This window comes from Nanorana parkeri, unplaced genomic scaffold (genome assembly GCF_000935625.1).
Source record: "Nanorana parkeri isolate BGI_ZX_2015 unplaced genomic scaffold, ASM93562v1 scaffold1142, whole genome shotgun sequence".
NCBI lineage: Eukaryota > Metazoa > Chordata > Amphibia > Anura > Dicroglossidae > Nanorana > Nanorana parkeri.
This window is the reverse complement of record NW_017307410.1, coordinates 345,387-356,899: the sequence shown is the minus strand read 5'-3', so window position 1 is coordinate 356,899 and position 11,513 is coordinate 345,387. Positions and strand designations below refer to the sequence as shown.

The 11,513-nt window shown below is 44.8% G+C and overlaps 1 pseudogene; it reads left to right on the top strand.

Moving 5' to 3' along the window:
• Nucleotides 1-9,308, top strand: part of LOC108796628 — a 38,963-nt pseudogene extending 29,655 nt beyond the window's left edge.
• The last annotated feature ends 2,205 nt before the right edge of the window (nt 9,309-11,513 follow it).

Sequence of the window (11,513 nt, the reverse complement as noted above, 5' to 3'; positions counted from 1 at the left end):
AAGACTCTTACAGCCACAGGCATGACCCCCAGCTGTGGTTCTGAGGTTGCCCTGCCTTAGAAATGTAATACTAATGCCTCCTTTCCAATGTTGCCCCCCCCCCAGTAATAAAATTAGGTCATTAGATGTCCTTAGACTTCTGGGTTAAATGACACCCAGCATCATTCAACCTAGAAAAGTGAGGACATACGTGAGTGCATGAGGAGGCATCACCATGGTATCCTATTCTCAGCGTGTAATGATGAAGAGGGTGGTGCTAATATCATCACATGGGCACCACTCCCTGCATGGTTAAAGCTCAACTTCAGGAAATGTTCTTTTATGGAAACTTACAGCTTGGATCAATGTAAGTATCTATATCTGATCTCCGGAGGGCTCCTGTGGATGCTTTGAGTGTAGTAGTCCATGCTACTAAGCTGGACTCTTGCAGCTGCGACTCCACCAGCTTCCCATCTACACACTACACACAGGCAGTCGCTCGCTTGGTATCGGCGGCATTCAGAGAACACCATCATTTTTTTTATGGATACTAAGCGTTCTCTGATTGGATGAGGTGGAAGTTGTGCCTTCATCTGACCCTCCTCTCCTCCTTGTCCATTGAGAGTACGACTTGTCTTCATTGAAAAAAACACAACGAGCTCTCTGAATGGCGGTGGTGCCAAAGGAGCGACTCCTTGTGCTCATTGTGTAGAGCCACAGCCGGAAGATCATGGCTATCGCTATATGTAGAGTGGACTACTACTAAGAGTTTCAACATCCCCATCAGCCCTCTGGAGACAGATATAGATACTGAGATCAAGCCAAGCTGGACCAAAGTAAGTGTCCATAAAAGATAAGTTCTGGAGTTCAGCTTTAAGGACCACCCAGTGCTGAAGAAGATCTGCAGTGGAAGAGGACATGGCATGTCGCGTCACCGGCCCGAAGACATCTAAATAAAATATATGGGTGGACCTTCTGAGGGGGAAAAAAGGCAGAGGCTGTGGGGTAGAGGGCCTGGAACCCAGAGTTGGGCTTTAAAAGTAGAAGATCCATTAGATAGTGGCTACTAGGGATGCACTGATACCAATACTAATATCAATATTGGTGCCGGTACAGTATTTGGGCGAGTACTTGTACTCACCCAAATGCTCCCGATACCGGAACTTCTGGTATCAGGAAGCCAGGCGGTGAGTCATTACACGCCCCCTGGCTTCCTCATTGGCCACAAAGCTGACTCTATGGAGCTGGCTTCCCGGACAATCAGAAAGCCAGTGTGAGTAATGACTCGCCTCCTGGTTTCCTGATTGGCCGGGAAGCCGACTAAATGCCCCCTCGTCATCAGGGAGCATGGCACTAGCTTCCTGGCCAGTCAGAAAGCCAGGGAGAAGGTAATGACTAGCCTTCTGGCTTCCTGATTGGCCGGGAAGTCGGCTCCATGCACCCTCCATCACCAGTGAGCATGGAACTGGCTTCCTGCTCAATCAGAAAGCCAGGGGAGGGTAATGACTAGCCTCCTGGCTTCCTGATTGGCCGGGAAGTCCACTCCATGCTCCCTCATCAACGGGAATCACTGAGCTGGCTTCTTGGCTAATCAGTCATTACATGCCCCCGGCTTCCTTCATGGGACTCCCAGTATAGATATTCGGTATCGGTGAGCACAGAAAAAACGGTATCGGTGCATCCCTCGTGGCTACCAAAGTGTGTGATGGTATTAGAGAATCCAGAGACACCTTTTGATACATTCATATTCCCCCTTAATCCCTTATTTCATCCAGATGGACGCTACAGAGAGTACAACCCAGAGGAACGTCCCGTCACCACTCAAGACGGTCAAGTAGAAGAGGATGAGGTCACATCTGATTCTTCAGAAGAAGACTCTATTGCCCCACATTTCACTCCAGTACTTCCCAGTGCAGATCTGTCATCTGATCCTTCTATACATGACGGGAGTGTCTCTGACCGCCCTCATTCCGTCACCCATCAAACAGGTCTTGGAGAGGGCGAAGCCTTCTCATGTCCTGAGTGCAATGAATACTTTAGCCAGAGAGCCGAGCTAATTGCCCACCAACGGGAGCACACTGTCGGCAAGAGTTACTCGTGTCCCGAATGCGGGAAGTTCTTCTCTTGGAAGGTTCCTCTTATTAGACACCTGAGGATCCACACGGGGGAGAAACCGTTTTCGTGTCCCCAATGCGGGAAATGTTTCACTCAAAGATCGACCCTCGACACGCACAGACGGACTCACACGGGAGAGAAGCCGTTCTCCTGCGCAGAGTGCGGGAAGTGTTTTTCGAGAAAATCTTCACTCATCACGCACGAAAGGGCGCACAAGGGGGAAAAGCCGTATTCGTGCGCCGTGTGTGGGAAACACTTCCAAGCAAAGAACACGCTCATTAAACACCAGATGACTCACACGGGAGAGAAACCGTTCTCCTGCGCAGAGTGCGGGAAGTGTTTTTCGAGAAAATCTTCACTCACCACGCACGAAAGGGCGCACACGGGGGAAAAGCCGTATTCGTGCGCTGTGTGTGGGAAACGCTTCCAAGCAAAGAACACGCTCATTAAACACCAGAGGACTCACTCGGGAGAGAAGCCTTTTTCCTGTTCGGAATGCGGGAAGTGTTTCAGGCAGGGGGGGAACCTTCTGTCACACCAGAAGATTCACACGGGGGTGAAGCCGTATTCGTGCTCTGAGTGCGGGAAACGGTTTAAAGAACGGTCAGATCTTTTGAAACATCACAGGACTCACACTGGGGATCATCCGTACAGCTGCTCTGAGTGTGGCAAAACATTTCCAAAGAAGTCCTCCCTAATGTCGCATTTCAACTCCCACAAAAGATAAGAGATTCCAGGGTCAGGAGGTGGCAGGTAAAGCAGTGTATGGGCGCGTAGACGACGTTCATTCTGTCCAAATCCTGCCTATCAAAGCGCCACACTTTTTAATAGTCCAGATACATCATTATTCAGTGTAGGTTTGAGGGGACAGTATAGAAATAGCCAACGTGTTTCGGAGGCTTATGCAGATACCCCCTTCATCAGGGCTTACTACAGGAAAACACGTATCAGGACAGTGATGGCTTGAGATGAGAGACAGTTATGTCCAGTGGGTGAAAATGCATAGAGCTCAACAGCAGCAACAATACTGCCTATTGTCACATTTGAATTCCCTGAGTCACGAGGAGGCAGGTAAAGCAGCATATGGGGCACCTAGACATTCTTCATCCTTTCCTAATCCTAAAGATGGTCAAGAGTGCCAACGACGTTGATTAGGTCCAGTTGGGTTTTACTTGCCAACGTGAGAGTCTTAGGAGTATCCAACGCGTTTCGGGGGCTCACAGCCCCCTTTTATCAGGTCTTGTAGTTGCAGAAAAAGACAAGCACCAGTAGCACAGTGGACTGGGGTGAGATGGTTCAAAAGAATCTAGCAACGCGCAGAAAGGTTCCTTCAGGGTGCCAGGCCGACAGACTGTGTGACTGTTGTGTCTTATGACTTTGTGGTGCTGTTTTCACAATAAATATGTAAAACACTTTTATCTGGAGTGCTGGTGATTTTGTATCTTCTGTAATGGCTTTGCCATGGCATGGCTCTGCCATGACTCCCCCTTAGCCACCCACTAGACAAATTTATATTTTAACCCCTTCCTGACCGATGACGGAACTATCGTTAACGACCAGTGACAGGATAATCCCGTCGTGGTACAATGAGCGCTGGTCAAGGAAGGGAAAAGCAGCTCATTAAGTTATTTCTGTTGATGGGTCCCTCAGGGTCCGAGGCAGACCCTCAACAGCTGCTTAGGGGGTCACAGTCCTGTGATCACAGTGGGAGCTGAGCGCTGTGATCACAGAGCCGAGACAGTCACACAGCCTGTGTTCTATCGAAAGCTCCAACTCGTCGAAATCTCCAACTACCTCACTGCCAGGTACTTGCAAGTTGGAGATTTCGACCAGACGGCGTTAGACTGCAAAACACAAAGAGTGACTGAGCTCTGTACAGCTGCATTTTAACAATATTCAGCTGCTGGCAAACTCCACGAGTATTCTGAAAACGATATGCGCACCGCAACTGTACGGAGCTCCAGTCTTTCTGAGCACCGGAAGCGAGGTAGTTGGAGATCTCGATGAGTTGGAGCTTTCAATAGAACACTGGCAGCAGTTTGCTGTGTTTTGTAAACACCTAGCCCGCTCTGTGTTTACAAACTGATACAAAGTATCTGTGAGGAGAATACAGTATTCTCCTCAGAGATACTAAGTATTAAAGTCCCTGTAAATAAAAAAAAACCCCTTAGTGCCCCCTAGTTTAAGAAAATAAAAATAAAAAAATAAAGTTTTTAAAATTTGTAATAATTTTAAAAAGGTTTAATTAAAAAAATTATAAGAAAATATATATAGGAGGCTATTAAAGATAGGAGCCAAACATACCACATTCTAAAATTGTTCCACCCTAAAAATTGTATTTCACTCCTTGTATTTTGTGAACTATAACTCCCAAAATAAACTGAAATCCCAGACATATGATATACCCAACAAATCAGGAGAAATATAAAAATGTATTTATTATTATTATTGCCAAAACTGCAATATATAATAATATGTGTAGGTGCAATGCATGAGGTAGATGGGAATTATAATTAAACACAAAGAAAAAATGGCAAAATTGCTTCCAGACCCCAAAATATATATTTTTTTCTGAAGCTGTGTCACTAAGGGGTTAATTTATTTTAGGTATTTATTTAGTTGTATTCTTTTATTTATATAGTTTTATTTATTTTTATATAGTTGTTATTATTATTATACTCTGTGGTGCTATAATAATAAATGTGTCAATGCATGTTGTGTATTATCATAGATATTAATAATACGAATATTACAATAAAAATGATATATAGCAGTTATTATTATGCAGGGAGTGTCATTTCCGGTCCATGGTTTCAGCACTTCCGCGCTTTGCGTTCCAATGATATCAAGCCGCTTCCTGGTTTCCATAGGGACACGGAGCGGGCGGACAATGAGGTGATGCCCCGCCCCTCCTGCCTGTCTAACACTGCTTTGCTTCCTGTAACATTCCACCTGCTCGATGACCCACAACAAGCACTAGAGGGCGAGTCCAGCCATGTGAAGGGAAGAAAGTGTCCTCAGTGTAGGGGGGCGGCGGCCATTTTCTTTTAGCACAGATGTCAGCTTTTGTAAACATTATGTATAAACCTGAGAAAAGCTGACTACACCGATGGCCTAGAGTTTCATTTTTGTGACAGCACCCGTTCCAAGCGTTAAGTCTAAATGGAATAAACCTTCTGTGTTCGTTTAAGCATCGTTAGCACAGGGAGGTCGTCGTCCATTTTGTTGTAGCCCATAGTCTGCGGAGGGGAGGGGCTACAGCAGTGCTGGAATCCTCCTGGTGGGTGTTGGGCTGGAGACTGTCTGCTCACTGAGGAGGAGGTAATAATACCTTTTTATTATAAGATGTGCAAGGGAGAGGGGAGTCACAGCACTTTCTGGGGACTGGATGAATGAGGGGATGGGGGTCATGTCATGTGAGAGTCAGGTCATGTGCCCTGCACACAATAAGGTGGGGGGCAGCAGGCAGTGTGATGGGGGGCAGTTAGGCATCTATGGTACGTTGAAGCCCCTAGAGGGGTACATAGGAGGCTCCTCTCTGTTTTGGGGTGCCTCTTGTTAGCCTGCCCAGGGTTTATAGTCACCAGCTGTCCGCGTGCGCTCATCCGTGTCCTTTGCCTATTGAAACAGAAGCCATGAAGCGATTTGGTTCAATAACCTGTCACTCTGCCAGTTTTTGGACAGGTTGTGCTGGACACGTTGTCTCTTATTCACAAAGCTTTGACCTTTAGGTTGGCGAAGCTGGAAAAGGATGACGTGACCTTTTGAGTGTGAAGTAGAGTTGCCACCTTTTCTTCAAGCGAAACCCGAACTCTCTTCTGCAATGTGCAGACATTTTTTTTGGGAGAATGAGTCGTGGTGTGTTCATATGTAAATATCACAGTTGAGACTATATTCAGTGGGGGGCCAGTAGCCCCTACCTTAATTTTGGTTGCCCCTGTCTTCCTGCCAGGGTTTCTGCTGCCATGAAACCCAGACTGTCCGGGTGAATCCTGGACAGGTGGCAACCCTAGTGTGAAGGATAGAAGTGGTGCCAGCTCTAAAAAAGGTGAAATCTTTGAAAGAAAAGGAAAACTATTGGTGAACCTAAAGCAGCTCGGTGAGGGTAGTGAAAATCCTAAAATAAAAGGTGACCTGCAAGAGAAGAGTTCCTATACTCACCTCTAGGGGAGCCCATGTGCCTTGCCTCAGTCTCTTCAGGACTTGACTCTTCTGGGAGTGTCCGATGCCTGTTCCCCGCCCCCTCCCTCCACTGTAGTTCCAGCCTCTGACCACTATGCTACTACAGGACTCAGCATTGATGTAGGGTTTGAAGGATGGAACTACAGCACATTGCAGGGGTACGGGTCTGTTAGATCTCAAAAGTGTTGAGCAAAGGAAGGTAGGAGACACGGGCTGATGGAGAAAGTGGGTATAAGAGGTCTTCCCTTGCAGGGACACCTTCTTTTAAGATTTGTAGTTGCCTTAAAAAAGTAAACGAATGTCTTATGGTTTATTACTCCTAGAAAAACAGTGTAGGTGGTAGTCATGGCCAGGTCCATTTGTTCTAGGGGTAGGTGGAAGGCAAACAAGACATGTGCCCCTTATCATAGGCCACGTTGCCTTGTGTTCCTCCAATAGATCTAATGGGCTACAGTAGCTGAGTGGTGTTGGCTCGGTTCTGTCATAGAGAATGTGGAAGAAACATACTTGGTGGAGGACCTCTGCCATAAATAATGTGGAAGAAACATACTAGGTGGAGGACCTCTGTCATAGAGAATGTGGAAGAAACATACTTGGTGGAGGACCTCTGTTATAAAGAACATGGAGGAAGCATACTTGCTGGAGGACCTCTGTCATAAAGAACATGGAAGAAACCTATTGGTGGAGGACCTCTGTCATAAAGAATGTGGTAGAAACTTGTTTAGTGGAGGATCTCTGTAATAAAAAAACGTGTAAGAAACATGCTTAGTGGAGGACCTCTTTCATAAAGAACATGGAAGAAACATACTCGCTGGAAGGACACTGTCATAAAGAACATAGAAGAAACATACTTAGTGGAGGACCTCTGTTATAAAGAACATATAAAAAAATATAGTGGAGGACCTCTCTCATAAAGAACATTAAAGAAACATGCTCAGTGGAAGACCTCTTTCATAAGTAATGTAGAAGAAGCATACTCATTGGAGGACCTCTCTCGTAAAGAACATGGAAGAAGCATACTCACTGGAGGACCTCCCTCATAAAGAACATGGAAGAAGCATATTTGGTGGAGTACCTCTGTAAAGGGAGCCTGTTGGGTAGAAATCCAGTGTAATTATTCTCCCTAGCTGGTAGCTGGCACTACAAAGGTTTGGGTAGACACCCTCAACTGCTCGCGGTCTTGCCCATGGACCCAAAGTCTATATACAATTTAACTCTTGACTCTGCGTCAGGCTAGCTCTTGCTTATGTCTCCACATGCCACAGTGGATTGTCGTTAACTTAGAAACCTATGGAGTTGTATTTCCCCAGAATCATGGGATAGGGAGCGGTTAGAAGGAAGGTGTGCCATAGTACTTTGTAGCAAAGTTCTTGGTTGACTATTGTGCACATTCCAGGTTTGTGGGCTTCAGGAGGTGCACCAGAACACTGTGACATGAGATTGGTTTGTTCCAGCAAATTGAAGTGCAAGCTTTTGTATAGTAATACTAATGTTGACTGTTTTTTTGTGGCATTATGTTCATTTTATGATAACCTTTTAATCTCCTTCTCCATTGGTGTGTCACGTTAACAGTATCTCTCCTTCCTTTGGATTTTTCTGAGCCTTATAAGTCCTCAAAATAAAAAAGAGGTTGACTCTATAAAATTCCACCGCTTATCTAGACATTGAGTTCATTCATTAAATATCCTTGCGTTGCCTTTGCAATAAATTGGCTTTGTTTTGTCCACTACCGTCCCAGCCCGTCCCATACCCAGCAGTAGAGTGTCGTTGCCATAACAACTTTTGGATAAAATACAGTATGTATCCCATTGGCCAACTCTCCCTTTTCCTCAGCAACAGGAGGAGCAATCAATCCAGCAGATTCAGGGACACCTATAGAATGCAGAGCTCTGTATAATCAGTATCTAGACTGGTTACAGTCCAGGTATCTCTAAATTGAATAGTGACATTTTAGAGGGCGCTACAGTTGCTATGACAACTTTTGGATAGAATACAGTATGTATCCCATTGGCCAAAGCCAGTCACCAAAACATCTCTGAGTATTCCCAGCTTCATTGTCCACCATCTGTCTTCTCACTTCTTTCGCTTTCCCTCTGCATATCTCTCACTTCCTCCTTTTCCCTTTTCTCTCACTCTAGCCATGCACTAGGAAGTTTTGTGGGAACTGGGCGTCTAGCTAAATGGTTGGAAGTGGGGTGGAAATCGATCAAAGTCACCTTAGTATCACTTGGAAGGCTTTTTTTAGCTGAATGCTGTTGTAAATTGATCTGAAGTGTTGGTGGTATGTTGTGTCAATCGTTGAGTTTTTGCGACTGAAGTATGGTTGGAAATGTTTCAACAAAAGCTTGCCTTTGCTCCTCCGCTTTGGAGTGCTTTATCTAGACTGGTTACAGTCCAGGTATCTCTAAATTGAATAGTGACATTTTAGAGGGCGCTACAGTTGCTATGACAACTTTTGGATAGAATACAGTATGTATCCCATTGGCCAAAGCCAGTCACCAAAACATCTCTGAGTATTCCCAGCTTCATTGTCCACCATCTGTCTTCTCACTTCTTTCACTTTCCCTCTGCATATCTCTCACTTCCTCCTCTTCCCTTTTCTCTCACTCTAGCCATGCACTAGGAAGTTTTGTGGGAACTGGGCGTCTAGCTAAATGGTTGGAAGTGGGGTGGAAATCGATCAAAGTCACCTTAGTATCACTTGGAAAGGCTTTTTTTAGCTGAATGCTGTTGTAAATTGATCTGAAGTGTTGGTGGTATGTTGTGTCAATCGTTGAGTTTTTGCAAGGATGGTTGGAAATGTTTCAACAAAAGCTTGCCTTTGCTCCTCGGCTTTGGAGTGCTCTGGTCAAATGTATGTTAACCTTCCTTGCATGCCCACTTTCTCTAACTTGGTAGGTGTGCCATCTACATAGGTTTACATTTATATTTGCTTCTTTTTCCAGATTGTTATCTCACAGTCCAACCAAGACGGCTCCTCCAATTACTTGAACAGACATAAAAGCAGACCACCAGAGAATGGAGAAGAATAGGAGTCACATGACTGACAGGATATTAGATCTTACTCTGGAAATCATTTACCTTCTAACCGGAGAGGTGAGAAGGATTCTGGGAGGACACATGATATCACTCTTATCTCTATTAATAAAACACAGACCTGACCGGAGAGGTGAGGAGGATTCTGGGAGGTCGCATGACATCACTCTTATCTCTAATAATAAAACACAGACCTGACCGGAGAGATGAGAAGGATTCTGGGAGGTCATCTAACTTGGTAGGTGTGCCATCTACATAGGTCTACATTTTATATTTGCTTCTTTTTCCAGATTGTTATCTCACAGTCCAACCAAGACGGCTCCTCCAATTACTTGAACAGACATAAAAGCAGACCACCAGAGAATGGAGAAGAATAGGAGTCACATGACTGACAGGATATTAGATCTTACTCTGGAGATCATTTACCTTCTAACTGGAGAGGTGAGGAGGATTATGGGAGGTCACATGACATCACTCTTATCTCTAATAATAAAACACAGACCTGACCGGAGAGATGAGAAGGATTCTGGGAGGTCACATAACATTACTCTTATTAATAAAACACAGACCTGACCGGAGAGGTGAGGATTCTGGGAGGTCACATGACATCACTCTTATCTCTATTCATAAAACACAGACCTGACCGGAGAGGTGAGAAGGATTCTGGGAGGGCACATGACATCACTCTTATCTCTATTCATAAAACACAGACCTGACCGGAGAGGTGAGGAGGATTCTGGGAACTTCCACTGGCAAGAAGCTGCTTTGAAATACAGTGGAATGTATATGATTTTTTTTCTGTGTAGTGATATTTATTTGTATTATTTATTATTATTTCTAAAACACAGGAATGTATTATAGCAAAGAAGACATCTGGCAGTCAAAAAAAGCCCAACAGCCTTCTCAGTGTGTCCCGAAGATGTAGCAGAAAACGGAGCCACAAGATGGAGCCTCCGACTCACTCCCTAATATCTGAGATAAAAAACTACAAGAAGATTCTAGAAGTCACCCAGAAGATCATTGAGCTGCTGACAGGAGAGGTGAGCGGTGCCGGGGATTCTGAGACACCATCCAGTAACAGACCAGGGATGTGTCTGGGTGGTGACTGTATCATTGTGTGTGTCAGGTTTCTATAAGATGTCAAGATGTCACTGTCTATTTTTCCATGGAGGAGTGGGAGTATCTAGACGGACACCGGGATCTCTACAAGGACGCCATGATGGAGAACCGGCCACCCCACACATCACCGGGTAAGAGGAGACTTTAATTTCTTGTAAAGGAGAGAAGAGTATTGAGGATCCACCTAGATACACACATCCTCTGATAGAAAGACATAGAAACAATGTATTCAGTCAGTGTGTGTGTGTTTCCTACAGATGGATCCAGGAACTTTTCTACCCCAGAGAGATGTCCCCGTCCTCTGTATTCCCGGGATTCCACACAGGAACATCATGAGGTCTCTCAGGCCCATGCTCTGTATTCTCGGGATTCCACACAGGAAAACCTCAAGATCCCTCACCATAATCAGGTAAAGAGTCTTTGTATGTATGCTATTTGATTTATCCAGAGGCCTACTGGACCCTAGTTAATAACTGTTATGTATTACTCAGGACGAATGTGTAAGTAATATGAAAGTTACACAGATAGAAGAAAAAATTTGTGTAAATGCCTTTGTCCAAGACAAGGAGAAGCACGTTCCCACAGATGGATCCATCAGCAAAAACACACAACAGAAATGTGTTAATTCCCTGAATTCTGCACAGGAACATCACAAGGTCTCATATGACGATCAGGTAAAGGAAAGAGTCTTCACAGATATGCTGCATGATTTACCCAAATGCCTAGCAAACCTTCTACCTTTTCTGTTTTTGTTTCTGCCGTTAAGCGTGAACATCAGTTGACCGTTAAATCTGAAGACACAGAGAGAGTAGACAAATTTTTAAGGACTGATGTACTGAAGCAACATGAATGTCAGTTGAATGTTAAAGCTGAAGTCAAAGAGAAAGAAGATGACAATATTTTGAGCACTGGTTTGTGGAAAGAGAAGCGTGAACATCAGTTGAATGTTGGAGCTGAGGTCACGGAGAGAGTAGAAGACAACACATTTTCGAGGACTGATTGGTGGAAAGAGAAGCGTGAACATCAGTTGAACGTTAAAACTGAAGTCAAAGAGAAAGAAGACAACAAATTTTCGAGGACTG